At 40.4% G+C, this 22,933-nt stretch overlaps 1 protein-coding gene and 1 pseudogene across 1 annotated transcript in view; one reads left to right on the plus strand and one right to left on the minus strand.

Moving 5' to 3' along the window:
- Positions 1-22,933, plus strand: part of FNBP1L (formin binding protein 1 like) — an 879,562-nt gene that overhangs the window by 506,412 nt on the left and 350,217 nt on the right. The gene's annotated exons all lie outside the window — the stretch shown is intronic.
- LOC122814658 lies at positions 9,800-9,894 on the minus strand (annotated as a pseudogene).

The raw sequence follows: 22,933 nt of genomic DNA on the forward strand, positions 1-22,933 counted from the left end.
ACACCTCCAGGACTGCATGGATCAGGCAATCCCTAATAAAACCAAGACTCTTTCCACCAAGGGCAAACGTCCAGTCTGGTGGACCCCAGCCATAAACAAACTTTACAATAAGAGGAGAAAGCTGTTACATGATAGAGCAAAATCCATAAAAGAGAAGACACCCTTGATCATTATTAGTAAAAAAATACGAGCACTCAAAATCATCCAAGGCCAACTTTGAGAGAAAAATTGCAATAGATTCAAAAGACAATCATAAGGCCTTCTTCAGCTATGTTAGAAACCTGGGTGGAAACTCCCAGATATGCAGAATTAGTCCAAAATGATACAAAAATCACTGAACCCACAGACATTGCCAACATACTGGCAGACAGGTTCAGTGCAAGCTTCACCCCCCTCTACTCCCCAAAACCAGAGAACTATCCCAGCGGAGTGTAGCCTCCCAGACATCTCAAATGCGCAGGTGAAAGCTGCTCTCTCTAAAGCTAAAAACACAGCATCAATGGGACCGGATGGTGTCCCCGGCTGTGTGCTACACGAACTCAACGAGGAACTAAACCCGCATATAAGGCAGCTGTTTAATCTTAGCTTTACCACAGGATACGTGCCCAAGGAGTGGCGTACGGCAACTGTGGTCCCACTCCACAAAGGCGGTGCCTCTATGGACCCTGGTAATTACCGCCCCATAAGCTTAACAAGCCTGGTCTGCAAAGCTATGGAGAGGATCATAATGGAACTCATAAACAAAGACATAGGGGACTTGCAGACATTAACCCGACCCAGTTTGGCTTTGTCAAGGGCAGATCATGCCTTTTGAACTTGGTCGACTTCTTCGAAACAGTCACCAAGGCCATTGATGAGGGAAAGGCAGTCCATACAGCCTACCTTGACCTTGCAAAAGCTTTCGACACAATACCCCACTCGGGTATTATAGAGAAACTTACCAGCTTAAATGTAAACCCATATGTCACAAGATGGGTTGCAAACTGGCTAAAGGACAGACCCACAAGGGTTAGAGTTGCTGGCGCCATGTCAGACTCCAAGCCGGTCACAAGGGGTGTCCCACAGGGCTCAGTCCTTGGCCCCCTGTTGTTCGGCATCTACTTCTCAGAAGTACAGGCAAACATAGGAGGACTATGGCTGACAAAGTTTGCAGATGACTGCAAACTAGGCGCCATAGTGGAAAGTACATCGGACACGGATATCCTTCAGAGGGGTCTCACGGAAACTGATAGCTGGTGCCAGAGCCATGGCCTGAAGTTAAATGCCAAAAAATATATAGTCATACCCTTCGGGAAAAACAAGGTAACCCCAAGCTACCATATAGGTGGCAATCCATTAAGCACAGAAGAGGTCATCAGGGACCTGGGGATCCAGGTTGACAGTGGCCTTTCTTTTGACACTCACATTGGTAAAGTGGTTAGAAAGACCTCCTACATTGCCCACCTGATCATGAAGGGATTCACATCCAGATCAAGTGAGGTCATTGTTCCCCTGTACTCTTCACTTATCAGACCAATGATCAAGTACAATGCCCCATTCGGGATGTATCTCACCCGACACCTGCAGCAATTGGAGAGACCCCAAAAGTTCCTCACCAAAAGGATAAAGGGACTCCAAAATCTGTCATATGCTGCCAGACTGAAGAAACTCCAGCTCTATTCAGTCGCATACTGCCTGCTCAGAGGTGACCTGTGCCTGACATACAAGGCCATGTCCAACCCGGAATTAATGGACATGCTCCACCTTAAAAAAATCCAAATCTACCAGATCCACTAGAGCAAGCGACTTGAACCATAGCATGGATATAAATAGGACATGCTGGAGGGCTAGATTTGTCACCCCGAGACTCCCTATGCTGTGGAATAAAATCCCGGTCCATGTGAGGCAGAGCACCTCGCTGGCTATGTTCAAGAGAAATCTTGACCGGTGGATGGGTGATAGTAGGTTTACCCCGGGAATCATCTCTGTGTCACTGCTGGACAGAGGCACAACAAACTAATGGGCACAGTATTTTTTAACATAAAGGGTGGCGTAAGCCACAAAACTTTGGGCTAGGCTTATAAATGCCTTGGGGCAGATAGCCTAGTATAAACCTATGAACCTATGAGCAATGTCAATGGGAATAAAAGTGCAGGGTCTTTGGAACAAAAAAAGACAGACCAAAACTCTCAAACATAAGAGATTTTAGTTTTTATAAATTCTGTCAACTCTCTCAATCATCTGTGGCCCTAGGACCTCTACAACCATTTGCAGTCCCAACACCACAGTGCTCTGGTACATAAACAAGCAAAGGGGAACCAGATCTTACCCTCTGTGCAGACTAGCTATGGTAACTTCGTGCATAGCTTTTCAGTGCAGTGTTGTCACTCTGCAGGCATCTTGCATACTATTGGAGCAAAACTGTGTGGCAGACGAGCTGAGCAGGACCAGGGCAGATCCTCACAAATGGAAATTAAATAAGAGGGTCTTCCATGATTTGATCCAATGTCAAACATATCTTTTAGTCTCCACTCACAACAATCAGTTGGCAAAATCCTGCTCTAGGACATCATGCAAGAAGGCCTGGAATGCTGATGCATTTTGTTTTCCTTGGACAGGAATGTTCCAGTATGCTTTTCCAGTATTTTCATTTAATATTCATTGTCATGCTGGAGATTCAGAAGGATTCCACAGAGATCATTGTGATGACTCCCTTCTGGCCCTAGCAACTGTGGTTCTTGCTTCTTTTGAAGATGGCCTGTGACAGTTGCCACAAGCTTCCTCACAGACTGGATTTACTCACAATACTAAGGGTGTCTGATACATCCTAACCTCAAACAACTACAGCTGACTGCCTGGATGATATCAGTTTAATGCCTTTTATAGTTACCTGTTGTATGTCCTCAGGAAAAAGGTATTTAATGTAGAGAAGAAAATCTACTAGAAAATCATATATTATTGAATGGTAATGTTTTTCCTCGTTGGTGCCAAGAGAAAAAAAAATCAGTCATTCAGTACTGGGATTTTTCTGGTTATGCATTATTTGTGTGAAGCCTGTTTTGCTCCTCAATTAGGGTTCATTTGTTTGGCCATTTCCACATATTTATCCATGGAGAGATCTCTTTCAATATAATCTCATGTGAAAATGTTTTTAACAGGTGTGTTGCAGAGGAAGCCTTGTAGAAAAGAGGTAGCTTCTCCTTGAGATCTTAATTTTGTGTTAGAAAACTAACTCTTGCTCCATTTAAACCAGCTCATCAGGCTGACTCGAGGCTTTTAACATGGAATATTGTTGCTAATTGCTCTGACCTCTGCAAGAAGAGTGTCATGAGTTGCAAGCTCTTATGATGGGTCAGTTTCATCTTTTTTCCACAAAGACAGAGTTTCCTTAAGAAATAATCCTTTTTTTATGCCTAAAATGGTATCTGAGTTTTCCTTAAGCCAAGCTGTACGTCTTCTTGTCTTCTTTCCAGAACCAAAACACGAGGGCGAAAGGATGCTTCATGCCTTGGATGTCTTCAGAGAACGCAGGTGTACTGTCTTGACAGAGCATAAACTTTGCAAACTTCTGATCAGTTAATTTCTTCTGAGGGCAAACAACCTATGTCAAAGCAGACAATTTTCCAAAGATTATCTCATGCTATTATGTTTTGCTATACCCACCAGAACAAAACTATTCCAGGCAAGGTCCAGGTTCATTCTATCAGGGCCTTGACTTCATCTGTGACTTTTTGGAAAGTGTTGGATTCTAAAAGCAGCAGCTTGGTTTTCCTTGCACACTTTTACAAAGCACTACAATCTAGATTTCCTCTCCAGGTCTAGGGCAGGCTTTGCTAGGACCATTCTCGACAGGCTCATGGACTCATCCTTCCTTCTTCCAGTCATGTTAAGCTATGATAATTTCCCCATATATCTTAGGGTATTGCAACAGTGATCCATAATAAAAATATAGTACAGTTGTATAAATTTACCATAACAATAGATGTTTGAATGATTACTGCTGTTTTACCCTCTCTGTCCCTACATTCCCCTTATTTGTATGTTTTTATGCCTGGGTGTGGACATTTATTTTTATTTTCATAGCATTGTCCTTCTCATAGCTTTAGCCTCCCTCTCTGTTGGCATGAAATCTTTAAATAATTCAGCACCCAAACCTGTCTTTTAGTCAGCTCAGCTTGAGCTGTCTTGACAGTTTGGATGCATGGAAGGTGCTAATTAAAAGACTTTCTGACAACTGTTGTCACATGATGGTGAAGAGAGAGGGAGTTTTCAACCAAAGTTCCTATGTCTCTAACTACATTTTCATTTTGTATTTGCATGTTGTCTATGCAGTGTGATAATGGGGAGGGATTGTCTACCAAAAGTGATACTATATATTTTTTTAGCATTTAGTTTGAGCCCATTTTTAGTAAACTAAGGATTTACATTTCTTCTCGGATCACGTTCATCAAAGACTGTTTTGTATTTCTGCATTTATATATACATATACGTAGCTCTACTGGTTGTTTTTATAGCAAATGTGATAGCTTTTATGTTGCGTGAAATCCTACATACTGGATGAATTTGTCTGTTGTATTCATTGTTGAGTCAATAAGGCTTGGGTATATGCAGAATTTTATTTCAACTACTACATAACTGCCATTGTTTACTACTTACTGTGAACATTTTGGAAGTCTAGGTTTTAGAGGAATGCAGTGTTGGATGTTATTACCCAACCACCATAAACTGCTATACTGAAATTCTTTTAACTTAAGAATTGTGTGTATTGTAACTGTTTATAGGAATTATTTATTGGAGTCTAGCTTATGCAGTTTTTCTGTTTTATTTTGATGTCTACCCTAGTCCCCTCATGTTTCCCCTCCATGTCCACCATATACAACTGATGGTCCTCAGTATCCTATGCTTTCCAGTGAGTCACTGTATTACTGTTTAACTGAGGTAAAACCCAGAATGTCTTCTTTCAGAACTCTTAAGAGACGAGTAAGTATAGCAGCATGTGTTGTGGATGCAGTGTTGCCTTCCTCCCCTTATGGAATGTAAATTTGAAGAAATTTATTTGCTGTGTCCAGTTATATGATTGCTGTGTTTTTACTCTTACTGCGTGAATTCTGCACCCGAGTTTATTCAGAAAATGTATGAGCTAGGGATTCTGTTTTTTTGTCTGCTACCTGTTTTGTGTGTGTATGTGTGTGTGTGTGTGTATGTGTGTGTGTGTATATATATATATATATATATATATATATATATATATATATATACACACACACACGTGTGTGTGTAAGCTTTTATTATTGTAGGTGATGCGCTTTGACACTCCATTGCACTGAGACTCCCCTAAGCTGCCTTTCTAGCTTGACCTGCTGCCTTATTTTCAGAAATCTTGTATGATTCACTTAGTTGTTTATCTCCCGCAGTACTCACTCAGGTTACTCCCTTCACTGTTGATGGTTGTGCTTCCCCACAAGTTACAACGATCAAGCCTGTGAGCCAGCACTGCTGTCACCAGAGGTAGATACTTTGCTTTTCAAGCTCTAGCCTTACCTTCCCCTACGTGCTTATGTCAATAACGGGGCAAGAAGCAAGATGTAGATTACAAGAATGACTCCTGCTTTCAGCCTGGGGTAGGCAGGCCAACTGGCTCACTTTCTGTCCCAGTCATGCCGACACTCAAAAGTCCTAGTCTCCCCATGACTAGAGTGTCCCATCCCCATATGCAAACCACTCAACCCTCCCCCCACCCCCACAACTCCAAAATAAAGATGACAAGCAGTGCCTTTTTATTCCTTTCCCACCCAACACGAGTTCCACCAAGCACCCAGGCTAAAAAATCAAGTGCGAGTCACAGAGTAGGATTTATCCATCTCTGTCTGTTCCAGTTATGCAGTACTGTCCTTGATGAAATTCTTTTCCCCCCATTTAAAGAAAACAAAATACATATTTTAGAATAAATGAGCACTCTGGTTTGTTCTTTCACCTGTTATGCTACTAATTCTCCAAGCACCATGATGATCCTGGTAAATTTCTACAGACACGTATGAGCAGATAGAAAGAGTACTTGGAGGGGTTGATGAATGAAGAGAATGAGAGGGGAGAGAAGGTTGGATGATGTGGGGATAGTGAATCATGAAATGGAATGGATTAGCAAGAAGGAAGTAAGGATAGCTATGAAGAGGATGAAGAATGGAAAGGCTGTTGGTCCAGATGACATACCTGTGGAAACATGGAGGTGTTTAGGTGAAATGGCAGTGGAGTTTTTAACCAGATTGTTTAATGAAATTTTGGAAAGTGAGAGGATGCCTGAGGAATGGAGAAAAATTGTTTTGGTACCGATTTGTTAAGAATAAGGGTGATGTGCAGAGCTGTAGTAACTACGGAGGGGTTAAACTGGTCAGTCAAAGCATGAAGTTATGGGAAAGAGTAGTGGAAGCTAGGTTAAGAAGGGACGTGATGATTAGTGATCAGCAGTATGGTTTCATGCTGGGAAAGAGCACCATAGATGCAATGTTTGCTCTGAGAGTGTTGATGGAGAAGTACAGAGAAGGTTGGAAGGACTTGCATTGTGTTTTTGTAGACTTAGAGAAAGCATATGACAGGGTGCCTAGAGAGGAGTTGTGGTATTGTATGAGGAAGTCGGGAGTGTCAGAGAAGTATGTAAGAGTGATACAGGATATGTACGAGGGTAGTGTGACAGCGGTGAGATTGATGGATGCATTTAAGGTGGAGGTGGGATTACATCAAGGATCAGCTCTGAGCCCTTTCTTATTTGCAATGGTGAGGACAAGTTGACAGATGAGATCAGACAGGAGTCCCCGTGGGCTATGATGTTTGCAGATGACAATGGGATCTGTAGTGAGAGTAGGGAACAGGTGGAGGAGACCCTGAAGAGATGGAGATATGCTCTAGAGAGAAGAGGAATGAAGGTCAGCAGGACTAAAACAGAATATATGTGAGTGAATGAGAGATAGAGGAATGGTGAGGATGCAAGGAGTAGAGGTGGCGAAGGTGGATGATTTTAAATACTTGGGATCAATAGTTCAGAGTAACAGTGAGTGTGGAAGAGAGATGAAGAAGAGAGTACAGGCAGGATGAAGTGGGTGGAGAAGAGTGTCTGGTGTGATTTGTGACAGCCAAGTACCAGTAAGAGTGAAAGGGAAGGTCTTAAAGAGAGTAGTGAGACCAACTATGTTATATGGGTTGGAGACAGTAGCATAGACAAAAAGGCAGAGGGGTTAGAGCTGGATGTGGCAGAGTTAAAGATGTTAAGATTTGCACTGGGTGTGACAAGGGTGGACAGGATTTAGGAATAAGTGTATTAGAGGGTCAGCCCAGGTTGGAAGGTTTGGAGTCGAAGCCAGAGAGGCAAGATTACATTGGTTTGGACATGTGCTGAGGAGGGATGCTGAGTATATTGGGAAAAAGATAAGGATGAAGCTACCAGGTAACAGGAAAAGAGGAAGGCCTAAGATAAGGTTTATTTAATGTGGTGAGAGAAGACATGCAGGTGGTTGGTGTGACAGAGCAAGATGCAGAGGACAGGAAGAAATGGAAACAGATTATCTGCTGTGGCGACCCCTAACGGGAACAGCAGAAAAAAGAAGATGACTTATTAACATCCCGATTCCATAGTCTTATGAGTTGGGCTACAGAATGATTCCCTGGATGCCCCAAGGATAATTTTTTTTAAATGCTTGTTTCTTCCAAGAATGGGAGTATATTTTAAGTATGGAGACATACACATGTCACAGAAATTCTGCAGCTCATTCTCTGGTGACTAACCGCTATAGTTCCATCCTGCTAGTCATTCACTTATGTGAAAAAGGAAGTGGGCAGTTCTTTTTTGGGGAAAATGAAGGGCATTCTGTTATGTTTGTCTTTCAACTGGATTGAAAGACTTGTGACAGCATTTCTAAGTGCAAATCATCACTTTGGGAAAACGTAAGTGTTTATGCTGTATAATTGTCTTGACTGTACATGTATTGTTATTTTTTACTGCATTCATTTTTATTGCTCCTTGAAATAATATTCTTCTTATTACCGGTAATGCTTTAATCTAGAAAAATGGGCCCAGCTATCTTAAATGTTCATTATATTGTATTATATTTGCTGGAAGAAGATTGGATGCAGATGCCCTATTCTCAATAAAGGATTTTTGTGTCTTGTTCATCTTTCAGTATTTACACACACACACACACACACACACACACACACACACACACAATTCTTTTAATCATGCTGTTAAGGAATATGTGTGGTCAATACAGGACAGCACTTCTATTATGTAGGATTAAAGTCATTTGTCATTATTAAACACCATTTGCATAATTAATTTATTTATGCCTGACTTCCTACTGTTTGAAGTCCACCTGTTTGTCCTTTCCTTGTTTTTGGTAGGCAAGAGCTGAATGTCAAGATCCCCAGAACAGTCATGTTATAGTGGCACTTTTTGCTTACTTACTGAACCACCTTAAGCAGGCATGTTGTGTGCTCCCAAGTAATTACTCCCTCACACATGTAAGTAAGGATTTTTCAGGACATCCCCAGAATTCACTGCTTTCCTGATGAGCCTCTCTGCAGAAGGGAGAGCTTAGCCACAGGCTGTTTTGTTCCCAGATCCAACCTTTCATCTTGCTGCTTCCCTGAACTGACCACAAATCTGACGTCCACAGTTACCCTATGCCTGATGACTTGAGCAATCTGACTTGTATCATACTTATAATTGCATGTTGCGTCAGCTACATGTAAAACTTAAATGGATGCCATACATTATAGAAAAAGTGATTATTTTTCTCTGTCTGACAAAAAAAAAAGATATTTCAAACTATGGCTGTTTGCTTTTTAAAGTCAAAGTGGTGGTCTTAATTATAGAAATGTAAAGTATCCCTAACATTTTATTGGTATTAGTTTAGAAAGGTTTCATAAAGTTTCTCTGCCTTGAGTAGGAAAACATGGATATACTTGAGTGTACTGTCTTCTTACCCCTGCCAGTTGTGGACTGACGGTAGTAGGTGTGGGTGGCGGTCATTTATAAATGGTCACTTTATGCTTACAGTCATGAAGCAAGTGGTTCACTTTTTAATGAACTCCAAGCAATTACTCTAGTTTGAATGTATTGAATGATTAATGATTATGCGGGAAGAAAACTAAAGCTCTGGAAGGTTAACTTGTTAGTGTTTTCATTTGTGAAGTACTGCTTTGACCTGTTTTAAGATTTCTTCATTGTGCTACCAGATGAAGGGAAGGGAAGGGGATCCTGTTTTGGCACTTGGAGTCATATGTCAGGTAACTTCCTCTTCTCAGAAAGCGCACACTGTTTTTGAGTAGAGCAGTGTCTAGTTTATGAAAGGTTCATTCTTTGTGGGCTACTCAAGATGATTTTTGACTTTTTTTGTTATATGACCATCTATCTCAAAACCATGCTGTTTACTTTTCATGTAAAATATTTGCAAGTGAAATGAAGCAAGTGAGCCTTTAAAACTCTTAAGTGCAACTCTTGGTTGATGTTTGTGAATGCTATTGTTATTTTGTCAAATGTCTGAGAACATAGGTGGGGCTAAAACACAAACATGACAGAAGTGACTGGCCAGCTCCTCACAGCCAAGATTGAGAATAAGGAATTGATGAGTCATACAGCAGTACCACCCTTTTCTTAAGTGAGTCTGCTTGTCAAGAGTACAAATATGAACTGTCCCTTGAGTTTTGTGCAACAAAATGAGTTGGCTAGTCTCACTACCACATTTTAAAGAACATGAACAACAGCAGGGAGTTTCAGTTGTTTTAGAACTAAAATTATTTATTTAGCCAATGCAGACCTTTTTTTGTCAAACATATTTGCATTTTAAAATGTCAAGAATTGCATCTATGCACAGGGGCCATGCTAATCTTCTCTGTATCGTTCCAATTAGAATATCTGGTTGCATTGTTTTAATGTCACATTTTCAATATATTGTATACTATCTTTATGTAAATGTCTGTTTTACAGCTCATTAAGAGCAGCTTGATTATTAGACAATTCTGTATAATTGTTACCCTAACATTGATGATTTATGTTATGCATGTCGTATTTGGACGACTGAAACTTGATATTCCAAGTAGCTTGTATGTATATTTTCTGTGTCATTCTTTTCTTGTATTTAAATAGAAGTGAAATGCAATAAAAATGATATTTGAAAAAAAGAATTGCATCTATGCAACAAACTACAGAAAGATGATTGCCAAGTGTGCTGCTGTAAAGATACAGTTAAAGCTGCTAAGCAAAAGCTGCTCACGTGGTTTAGCTGAACAATATTGTTTGTCCAGAAAACAAAATTAACCTGTTTAGCAGCATAGTTATTTTCTGCATTGTTTGGTTCATTTACTGTGCTATGTAGCAATATATTTAGTTAATGTATTGAATGAGGTAGTTTAAATTCATCAATTTAATTTTTGAATTTGTCTTTTATGACACCATTTAGGATGACTGCCATATGAGAACTTGGAGCCATGTAGCAATTCTGCAGACTTATTTTGTAGTAGATAATTCTGAAAAAAGCTGCATCTTTTAGCATTTATTTCCTTTTGTTTGTTTGCTTGTGCAGATCAGATGAAAACACTCTTGGTTTGTATGTGAATTATCACAAGTAGATGGTGTGAATAATACTAATCAATAATGAAGATGCAGTCAGAGGCAGCAAGATCTATGTATCAAAACCAGAACAGAAAGTAGCAATCTCTAACAAAAATGTACACTAGCAAATAATAGATTCAACTACAGTTATGAGAAAATTGCAAATTTTACAATTCACATGATTATATATTTCAGGTTTAGACCATGGTGGAAATTCTGTGTGGGGTAATGAGATTCTGGGCAGAGGATGGTGGAGGACTTAGAAGGTGTTGGTAGTTGAGGAGAGCAGTGCTGGAAAGTTTATCTGAATTTGCATATATTGTGCATGCTGATTTTCAGAATTAATATTTGTAGTTATTATTGGCTAGTGCCCTTTTTAGTAAGCCTTTTATGTGAATGTTTTGTGTACCATCTCTTTGCTACTCTGTGTACACAGACTTCGATGATATATAAGCAGTTATTCTAGTATTGTCCTGTAACATGCATTTCAGGTGAGTATTGTACTCGTAGCCTGTGCTCTGCTTAAATGAGGCTAATCTACTTTTATTTTGTTGCTGGATAAAAAAAGCTACTTCATAAATATTCAACAAACACACTGCCTTACTGACATTCGGGTTGTAGTACCCTTCCACCCTTCTTCTGGCAGTCTACAAAGCTCAGTGTCAATCCCACTGCCTGATTGTCATTGTGATGGACCATCCCAAAAACAAAAATACTGAACTGGTTCACTGACAAAATGAGTGTCACATCCCAACAGTCTGTAATCAGCATAAATCTCTTTAATAGTCACAAATGTTGAGCGCTTTCATCTACTAGTCCGTAGATTTCATCAGAACCATAGTGATGGACCAATCACCTGGCAGGCAGTACAGGGACTAGACCCACAGGACCCTTTCAGTTTTCTAGGGTGCAGCAGAAGGAGAACTTGGAGTTAGTCTTTGCAAACACCTATTGTTTAAACCAAAAACCACACACACACAGAAATAATAATAGGCTGGTGAACATCACCAGCAACTTCAAAGCCAAACTATGTACATCCAACAAGGGGGATGGTGAATTAATACTGACATTAAAGCAGTGTGTTTTAACATCTGCTATTACAGGTAAATAGGACTTGCGCAGATGTACTGTGTTTAACAAACATGCTGCCTTACTGGCATTCATGTTGATTCTCAAAGCTTACCCAACCTGGGAGGAAGGGTAAGGATTCAGGAGTCCCTGGAGAATGGTCCTAGAAGAGTCTTTTCTGGATCTAGAAAAGACATCCAGCTTGTAGTGCTTTGTAAAAGTATGGACTTAAGGACCAAGTTGATGCCTCTAGAATACTTTGAGTCCATTCTTTTCAGTATACCACTGAAGAGTAAAAAGCCCTGTTGGAATGTGTCTTTACTTTGCCTTGCCATTGTGGGTATAACAAAAAATACCCAAGGACAATCAATGAGCGATGGTTTGCTTAGAGACCGGTTGACCCTTCTTTGCCCCCATGATTGAAATAAAAAGCCTTTCAGCTTTCCTGAAGGGTTTTCTTCTTTCAAGGTAATGCACATCGAAGATATGATGTATCCTCTCTCCCTTATTCTTAGGTTCTGGGAAGAACAAAGGGAAGGTTGATAGATTGAGTGAGTTCTGAGACCACTTTTGGCTTAAAAGATGGGTTAGTGCATAACGCAGCCCTATCACTGTGGAAAATTAGGTAAGGTTGCCCCACATTGAGAGCATGTAGCTCAGAAATATTCATTGCAAATGTCGGAGCAATGTGCAAAGCAGTTTTCCCCTTTTGAGAGTTATATCAGCCAGAGCATTAGGTTCTGGTAAGGTCAATATTTCCAGAACATAGCTAAGATTTCATGAAGGATGAATTTGCTTGTGATGGGGTCTGCTGTACAATACTCTTCATGAACTGTTTAACCAAAAGAGAAGAAGAATGAGGGAGATCCATTGACAGAAAAGCAGTAATGGCCACTAAATGCACCATAATATAAGCATAGAATAAGCCATCCTGAAGTATCTCACACAAATATTTCAAGACCAGAGAGACATTAACTTCAGGGTACCCCCTGTTCCTATTAAGGCACCACTTGTCCATTTGAACGTAAGAAGCAGGTTTTCTGTCCTCCTTTAACACATATGCTGTTCATCCTCATAAAACAAGTACATCAGCAGAGTCGAGATTGAATCATCCAGGCTATCAGTTGTAGTAGCTACAAACTGGGATGCACCAATCTACCCTGAGATTGTGTGAACAAATCCAGAGTGTGAAGAAGTATGTGGTATTTACATTTGGGCAATACCATTATAAGGGAGAACCTTGATTTCCTAGGCCAATAGGGGATCACCACAGTGAACTTAAGCATTTCTTTCTGAATCTTCAGAAGTACCTTGTTAATCACTGGAAAAGGTTAAAATGCATACAATAACACTACTGTCCAAGAGAATATGAATTTGTTTGGCTGTTTCTTCTGGAGAATTCCTGAAATATTGTCTGGTAGAGCAGGACCTTGTTTTCAGGAAGAAAAGACTATTCTTTTGTCTGCGTCAGATAAATACCACCGAAAGACGTCTATTTGAGAGGATGTCAGGCATGAATTCTACATGTTCAACTCAAACCCTAGCTGGGAAAATAAGGTTGAGATCCTTCTTTAATGATTCCAAACACTTAGATGCAGACTCTGCACAGATCAGAAACTTGTCCAAGTAAGGAAAAATGTGAATGCCAAGATTCTGGCAGTGGGACACTACTGGAGCAAAGCATTTCATAAACACTTGAGGTGCAGTTAATCACCCAAAAAGCAGTGCAGATAACTGATTGTATGAACCAGACACAAGAAATTTATATCATCTCTTGAAGCTGTAAGCATATCCTTAAAGTCCCAGGATCAGCAATTGGCAGAAGAGGAAGCACTGTCTGAAGGGTGAGCATCTTGAATTTTAGGACCTTGACAAAAGTGTTCAGAAAGGATAGGTCCAGCATCTGTCTCCATGACAGCTTTTTTTTTTTTTGGGGGGGGGGGGGCAGGAAATTTCTGGACTAGAAACCTTTTATCCTTTATTGAGGATGGGGCCAACTCTATGACCTCCTCTTCCAGCATGTGCCAGAGTATAGGGAGAGTAACAAAGACTTGGTCTAGTGGATGACCTTTTTGATAATCTTTTTGCTCAAGTGTATTTATTGTTCTAACTTTTTGCTGAGGAAATGAATATTTTATTAGATGGCTAGACTGAGTTGTTTTCCTATTTTTTGATAGTTTATCTGGTGTATCCTCTCCTCCTCAAATGGTTAGGCCTTTTAAGCAGAATTCAACCATTCCTCCCCTTCTAACTTACCTTTTAGGTTTAGTTAAGGGATCCTTTGTGCTGTCTCTTTATTGTCATTGCTGGTTAAAAGCTTTTTTTCACTACTTGGTATCTTTTTCAACAGACAATTTAGTTAGTGTTTTAGTATGTAGAAATTCTACCCAACGTTGATGACGTGCTTCTGCATCACTTCTCTCTACAGTGTATTTGTGATGTATTGAACTGAACCTGTGTATTGGTGTTGACAAGGCCTTGAGCTTCTATAAACATTCCAGGTATATATTGTGTGTGTGGGTTCCCTTCAGAATTTCAAATTCCAAAAATCTCGAATTCCATATGGTTGAGACCATGTGATCAAAGTTTTAGATATTCGAAATTCTGAACGGAGCTCTGCATACAGTGCAGAATGGGACATTTTCCTTTTCCTCACTGTAGTGCGATATCAGAGTTGGTATATTTAGTGGGAAGTGTGGGGGGTGCAGGAGGGCTTGCCCCCCTGCATAAACATTGAGAAAATTGAGGGGGGTTTGTTTCGGAATATGTGTGTTTCCCCCTCAGGGATACACACAACCTATGAGTCAAGTTCCTGGGAGTGGATCACTTAAGTGCAGATTGAGAAGTTTGTAGAAATTTTAGCCATCAAAATTTACAAGAAAGGAAAAGCAAACTTATCTTGAAGGGTCTTTTACCCACTGAAACTAAAAAAACACACCACCAGGGAGGAAAGAGAAAAGAAGGCTGGGTCTACTAGGGTCAAGGTACTGAGACAGAGAACTGTCTCATCAAAGTTAACCAGAAAATTCTTTGGTCAAGACCATTCAACCTCCTGCAGAAACCAGACAAGCTTCTCCCACTGCAGTCTCTTAAACTGAAGTCTGTCTTTTCTAAGTCTACCCCATGGACAAGACTTGATATCTTCTTCACAGAGCAGGAAATGTCATTGTACCTGGAGTGCATTTCCTCATCTTCAGTGTCTATGAGGTTGACTATATTTATATCAGACCGGCTAATTCATATAGATTGGATTAAAATAATGAAGGCATTGGTGTCTCCTTCTCCACCTCTGTATCTAGGGCAGCCAGAGGATGTCCTGTCCTATTCACTTCTGTGCTCCCTCCCTGGGTGCTTTATTGGCCTCGGGAGTTTTAGAATGGAGTATGATTTCCTGGCACCCATATTGGCAGTGATGGCCATCCCTTCATTGGCACGGACTCCCTTAGTATCTGTGGTCTCGACCTCAACTCCTTCTGTGTTTTGATCCTCTAGGCATGAAATCATTGAGGCCCCTGGCTTGGCTCCCAGCATTGGCACCTGGTGCCATTTTTAGTTTCTGTAACATCGGCTTTTGAGCTTTCAGTGACAAAAACATCCTTGGCACTGAGGTTTCAGTCTCATACGATATCTGTGTCATGGACTCTGAGTTGTACTGCTTGGTACTGGCATCAATCATGATGCCAAAAGCCATAAATTCAGCAACCAAGTTTTTGGACAAGGCTCCAAAGAAGCTTTCTAGGCCAGGCCAGTACAGTTTAGAGACTAACTTTTTACTTAAGCTCTACCCTGTGACACCTCTCAGTTTTGAATCTTGAATTCATTCTCTGTGTCCCAGCAAACATCTGTACCAAAACGTCCTTGTAGATGCCAGCCATTTGAAAAGGAATCATCTTCTGATCACGAGTCTTCTGCTAATGTTTTGAGAAAGAGAATGTGCAAGAGGAGGCAACTCCATTTTCCAGTGGAGTTGTGCCCCCCCCCCCCCCGACACAGATCTCATTGAAGAGGAGAATATCCCACAATTTCCTAAAATGCCACAAATATAGGGAGATGCTGGAATTGATGAGGAAGAGAGGATTCTGGCCCTTGGAACCCCCTTACCTAAGGAAGTGGTCCTGCAGGTGGCGTTTCAGTCGGCCTTGCCTTTGTCTTGGTGGTCCGTTTCACCAATAGCATATTTGAGCTGGTCATGGAAAGGACTTCACAAGAGCCCAGTGTAGTGGAGTCTATTTCTATAAAACGTGACAAGATACCCCACATGCCCAAGGATAGACCAGCTTGGACTAAGGTTCCCCTTGGTGACTCCATCATAGTGGTGATAGCCGTGAAGAGGCAGCCATGTCAAGAGACCCCCACAATTCATCTTCCAGATTAGAATTCTCAAGTAGTCAGTCACATCTGGAAGTGGAACTTTACATATTATACTTTTTACAGTTTGGACACCAACTACCTGACACACAAGACCTACCTTCAGTGTGATCTTGTGGAAAAAGCTCAACACAATGAAAACATTGCTCACCAATTTGCATTACAGACCAGAGTAGCAGGTGGCAAGGATGCACAGTGCTATTTCACTGTCTGTAAGGCTGTGTAATGTATTTGATGGGGCAGGCAGGGCCATGGGCAGCTAAGCTGAGTCCGATTGTATGATTTTACAAGAGAATTTAGGGCATCCTTCATCAATATCCCATTTAAAAAGTCCCCACATTTTAGTCCCAAGGTGAAGGAAGGATTGTTTGAGTAAGAAAGAGGAGAAAATGTTCATGGCTTTTGGTGAAGTTCTATGCTGCACAGTGATGATTTGCCAGTAAGTCCCAACACCAGTCCTATGTGATTTTGTAGAAATTGTTGTGACTATGAAAACTTTTAACAGACACCACCCTAATGGCAGAGGTGGACCACAAAATATGTGGCTGCATCACCCTTCACCAGGAATTATCAACAGCACCACTGAGGACTTAATTAACTTTCCTTTCTGGAAGCAGTCAAGGGTTGATTATCTCTCCATCTGATAAAATGGCTGTCCATTGTGCAGGACAGAAAGGGGCAAGGGAGATCATTTCCAGAGCCCTTATAATTCCATTTTTAATTTTATCCTGGAAACCTCTCTTCCCTTACCAGATGTTCCATCCTAACAGAAGGAGGCAGCCAAAATAGAGGTAGACCATGTCTCAGCTGCCAGTTCCATCAGACTAAAAAGGATCTAGAGTTTATTCTGCATTCCTTTTAGTTCTCAAAAAAACAAAGGACCTCAGGGTGATTGATACCCAACCTCAACAACATAACTTTATATATAAGGAGAAGTAGGTTACAGATTGTCATCCCTTCCCTATTTAGAGGAGGGAGATTGGATGTGCTCTTTAGACTTCTGGGATGTCTGTTTGCATATAAAGATAGCCAAGGCTTCCAAGAAATTTCTGTGTTTCTGGGTAGGAACTGTGCTTTGCCAGTTCAGAGTCCTGCCATTCAGTCTCACCACTGCCCCTCTGTGGTCTTCATCAAATACATGGCAGTGGCTGCAGTTAACCTGAGTCTGCTTAGAATCTAGTATTCCCCTATCTGGAGGAAAAACGTAATGTGTGCAGTGGATTACTTTGGCTTTGTCTGTCCTTGAGAATTTCAGTCAACACACTATAAAGTCCCAGTTGTAGTAATTGCAAGCCGACATAATCATAGTCTGCCATCTGGACACAACTTGGTGTATGTTGCATACCTTCTGTAAACAATACAAGATAGGCATTCTCCTCAGATCTAGATCCTCATTTGGAGCTGCTTTGCTAAAAAAATATCCTGTCATTATTTCACCCAAGGAATTTGGTAGCTTATGATTCTGTAATAGATGGGCTGAAACAGGATACAGAAGTTGTGTGCTTGCCATCACACTCTATCCTTTTCTTCCCTAGTATGATCAGTATGACACCAGTATGATATCCCATCCACCTTCCCCTACCAGATTTGTTTCTGCTTTTCTTTGGATGGACCTAGTAGAGCTATTTTAAACCTGCCCTTTTAAGGTTTACTCTTATCCTTCATATCTTCTTTCACTACTAATCGGCAGCAAACTCCATCTGAGGCAGGGCAGATGACAGGTGCATTTTAGGAACAAGGAAGGAGCTGGAAGTGAAGCCATACCTCTCAAGTATACCTCATTTTGGGTCTTAAAAAGCCCATGTTCCTCAAAGTTCCACATTAAAAGGGTCTGTCACACATTCACAGCTAGGAATTTAACTGATATCTATGGTAAATAGTACCGAATCTTATTAATTCATTAAAATAATGTTTTAAAGGTATGAAGTAACACACTGTCGTGTAAGCTTAATTTAAGTTAATAGTGTTCCACATTTTGTTCATTTGTTCCACATTATGACAGGTAATATTCCTCATTTTGAAAATGTAAGGTTGAGAGCTATGGGTGGAGCACTTCAGGTACTGAAGTAGTGGATGAGAACAGCAGGGCAGCTGTGTCCAATCTGTCAAATCAGAAATACTAGGGATAAAGAAGTTTCAGTGTTGTGGTAAGTCCATCATTTCTGATCTGATGCGGCTTATATCCATGTTGACCAAGGGCATTTAACACATACATACACTCTGGATTTTCTCAAACAGTCTCAGGGGAGACTAGTGCACCCAAGTTTGGAGCAACTACAACTAACAGCTTTGATGATTTAATCTCGACTCCATTTAGATACTTGTTTCACAAAGATGTGCGCAAGTGTTGAGGCCAGAAAACCTGTTACTAAAAATCTTATGTTTGCAAATGGATAAAGTATTCTAAATGGTGCCTAAATGGAAACAAAGCGGCCTTGAGGCTACTATCCCACTGGTCCTGAAATATTTGTGAGCTACTCCAAGATTTCTTATCATATATGGTCATTAAATTACATTAAGCATCCATTTCTGCTTGCCTGTCAGTTGTTCCCCCTTCTTCTTCTTCTTCTGTTTTGGTAAAACAGTTCATGAAAGGAGTATTACATATGAAATAGCCTCTCAAACAAATTCCTCCTTCGTGGGGTCTCCACTTTGTTCTGGAAAATTTGACCTTACTACCTTTTGAACCTGCTTCTCAGGCTTATCTGAAGCTTGTCACATGGAAAACTCTCTTGCTGATCTGATGTCTGCAAAACAAGTTTCTGGGCTGTAAGCTCTCATGGTGAGACAACCTTACCTTATTTTCCACAGGGATAGTGTTATGTTACACACTAACTCTCTTTTAATCCTGAAAGTGATCTGAGAATTCATTCTCAGTCAGTCAACCTACCTTGTTCTTTTCTAGAGCCTAGGAATAAGTGAGAGAGGCTACTTCATACCTTGGATGTGCACCAGCAACTCCGGTACCTTGACAGAGCAAAACCCTTCAGGAAGGCTGAAAGGCCTGAGCTCTCTCAGTACCCCCAGTAACGTTATCTCAGTGGACCTCATACACCAATCATATAAAACAGGCCTTTGCCTCTGTAACATAAACAACTTCAGCATATGGAACAAAGTATCAGAGTTCCATGCTTGGATAAACCACCTTACCCCAGATGATTTAGTCATAACTGAAACCTGATTAAAACAAAATATAAAGGATGAAGAAATTCTCTCACCATTCTAAAATATTGTCATACTTGACAGGAACATTTTTTTTAAAATTGGTGGCGTAGCCATCATCTACCTAAACAGATTCCTCCTGCCATTAACACTGAAATCCTCATGTCCACACTTAATCTTGGCCATAAAAGCTATCTGCAGAATACTGTACATCAAAACAGCAGCAAGATGCCACAGCATATCCAGTCCTACTTCCTGAAACCACATATATTGTTGCATTGCTGAAGAGTTCTTTTACTGGAACTTAATGATCCACAAGGGACTGTTGTACATGGTGATGTCAACATTGATTGTAAAGATCAACTACTGACACATTATTTATTACCTTAAATCTAATCATATTTACTCAAGTCGTGTATAACTACAAAAATACAAGGAATAACTTCACTAGTGCTTGGATTGTGACTTAATATCCCTAAGAACATTATATCAATTGACTCTATTCCCAACACCCTTACGGGCCACACTCCAACCTTTATCATGTGAGGTCAGTCCACCATACATGGACAACAATGTTATAATCAGGTAAGAAACCTAAATAATTTCATAATGACACCTTTACCTCTAAAGGTACTTAAGAAATAATTTTTTGCCATCCCCTTGAATGCAGTATCCCTTTTTAATACAACTTTCCTAAATGTTCTAAACTTGCATGCCCCTGTTAGAACTAAATGAATAAACAGTACTCCAGTTCTGTGGCTGTGTAAGCAAACTAAACCCTTAGTGGAGTAAAGATACAAACTGTGGAAATATTAGTTAAAAAACAAAACTGAACCTCACCTCCCAAAATCTATAAACACTTTGGAAACAAAACTAAGCACAAAATAAGTCATGACAAGGCTTACTACACAGGTCTCCAAAATACAAATCAAAACAAATATAAACCCTGCGGATCCTCAATCAACCAACTTCTGCACCCTGGTCAAACTACCCAACCTCCCCCTCCCCAAACTCACAAATGGTTAGTATAGCAACACAATTCAACTTATATTTCATAGACTTCGTTACCTCCTTATTAAAAAATATCTGGCCCTACAACCTTATCACCATTTTCAGCACATCTAACAAATAACTTCTCTTTTTCTCCTGTTCCCCATATCCACTATCAGAAAGCTGTTTTTTCAAGTAAAACCTACCACTGTAGCTCCTAAAAACCTAACTGTAGAATGCATCAAAAGAGCAGCAAGATGACACCATATCCGATATCTATTCTAATTATCTGTTCCATAAAAATGTACTTGCCTTGTGGGAAAAAATCTTGCTTAATAACACTCCATAAAGGTGGAAATTCTACTGACTTCTCCAACTACATGCCAATCACCATTGTGTCCTCACTATCCAAGGTGCTAGAAAAATGTATTTAAGCCTAGCCAGTAGCAGACAACAATCTATTATACCCCACATAATACTGTTTCTGCCCACAGCAGCCCTTAGTTACAGAAATACAGGCAGCCTGACATCTGCAGTAATCTTCAACATGTCAAAAGCATTTGGCACAGTCTCTCATAAAAGGTTGATTCAAAAAATTGCCTTACTGGGACTGGATACATCAGTACCACTGTTCTGGTTCAAAGCTAAAGGTCCAGTGGATCACAGGCTGTAAAATGCAAGATGGTTTCTCCTTATGTCAGTAGCAGTACTGCTGGGACCATCCTGAGTTCCCTACCCTTAACTATATTCATTAGTGACCTACACATAGCTACTAAGCATTTTCCTTGATATTCATCTGCACAGCTAAAATCCTTGGCTAACCCAGTAATCTCTCATCTCCATTGAAACCTGACTCTCCAACTCCCAACTGTTTTTGAACCCCCAAAAATCTAAAGTAATCTTGTTTATTCCAAATGTCACCCTAAACAGAAAACAGTAAAAAATAGTAGTAGTACCCAATACTAAGCTGCTAGGAGTCACAATTGGTGAATGACAAAAATTTGACTACAACATAAAAGAAGCAGTTAAGAAAGCCCATCAGAAGCTAGACTCACTGTACAAGACATCTCCTTACTTAACAATCTCTGCAAGAAGACACCGACTCATGCCTAGAACTACCTCACAGCTGCTAACCACACATCAACAGTCCTGAACAGTGATGAGTCCTAAGCAACATTCTTCAATGTTACTCCCCAGGCAGAAAACTTTGCTAATGAACTACTACTCGATGTAACCCATCTAATAATTTAGTTGGTTACAGTGTGTACTCCTCCTATCTATAACTCCTTGCCTGTACTACTTAGACAAAATGACAATGATAAACTTTTCAGCAACAGTTACTAGATACATGACTCTGCTCTCATGGCCGGCCTTAGGCATAGGCCAACTAGGCGGCCGCCTAGGGCGCCGGTGTAGCAGGGGCACTTTTCCAGTATTTATTTGGTGTAGGTAGACCAGGATGGGGACACCAGGTAATGTGTTGGGGGGCACCGTGGAGCTGTTTTGCCTAGGGCACCAGTTGACCTAGGGCCTCTCCTGTCTGCTCTTGTTCCACACCAGGCTAACCCTACACTGTCTTCACCTTTCTAGGCAGCTTTTCCTGTCTTCTGTCCACAATACATGATGATTTGTAAAACTATTGTATTTATTATCTGACAGGCCTTCATCCATTCAGTTTCTCATTTTTCCATATTTTCTACTCTTACTGGTACTCTACATTCAAAATGCTTCCTGTTTTCTTTATTCTACTCCTCCTTTTGCCTCCTCCCTGGCCATACTATCTTGCTCTAATCTTTCCCTCCTTTTTTCCCCAAATCCACTTACTGTTACTCCTCTAGACTTAGACCTTGAAACATAGGGTTGTCAACTTTTGTTGAGGCTAAAACTGGAGTAAGACCATGCCCTCTGCATCACCTGTAGCCTCACCCATTCCCAACCCCTCTCCTGCCCATGCCCCGCCTATTTTGTGATGTCACTATGACATCATGTTGATGGGGAACGCCCACTTTTTTCCGTTCCTGATGCTTGCTTTTAGCCGATTTACTATGCTTTTCTGTAAAAAAAAAAAAAAAAAAAAAAAGTATAGTAACTCAGCTGATGTAACAAACTCTGGTAGTCTGTTTCCATTTTGAAACAGAATATTGGAGTTTGTGCAGTGTTTTCTGGACTACCGGAGAATCGATTTGATTTCTGCATAGTCTGGAAAAAAAAATGGAGAGGTGCAACCCAGTGACATAGAGCAATGTAGTTCATGAAACATTTACAGCCTACAGTTAACTGTCATTAACTTCACATACATTAGTTAGTGTTTAAGGATCAACATGCTCCTTTTCACAGTGGTTGCTATGCATGCCAGAGGAATGACAAATTCTTGCAGATAATTTGTGTTTCAGAAAAAAAAACGAAGAAGAGTTTCACCAGTTTAATCCATCCTTTACCTCGACGTTTCGCCTTCAAGGGATGAAAAAGTACAAAATGCTCACACATTAAATAGCGAATGAACAACAACATTCAGTTACATCCAGTTACATTCAATGTACAATAAATCTTTAAAGTAACTAGTGTCCCTATGTGTATACATCCAAAAGAAAATGCTTGAATATGACCTACCAAGACTACAACAAACCTACCCTATGACCATTAAAAATTAAGAATGACTTCTTAGTTTAAACCTCCAGGGGAAAAAAAAAAAAAAAAAAAAAAGAGTACTAAAATTAAAAATAAGTGTAGTTTCCAACAGGCTGAGTTTTCTACCAAAATCCA

Source organism: Protopterus annectens, chromosome 10.part0 (assembly GCF_019279795.1).
Source record: "Protopterus annectens isolate FY-2018-M chromosome 10.part0, PAN1.0, whole genome shotgun sequence".
NCBI classification, from domain to species: domain Eukaryota; kingdom Metazoa; phylum Chordata; order Ceratodontiformes; family Protopteridae; genus Protopterus; species Protopterus annectens.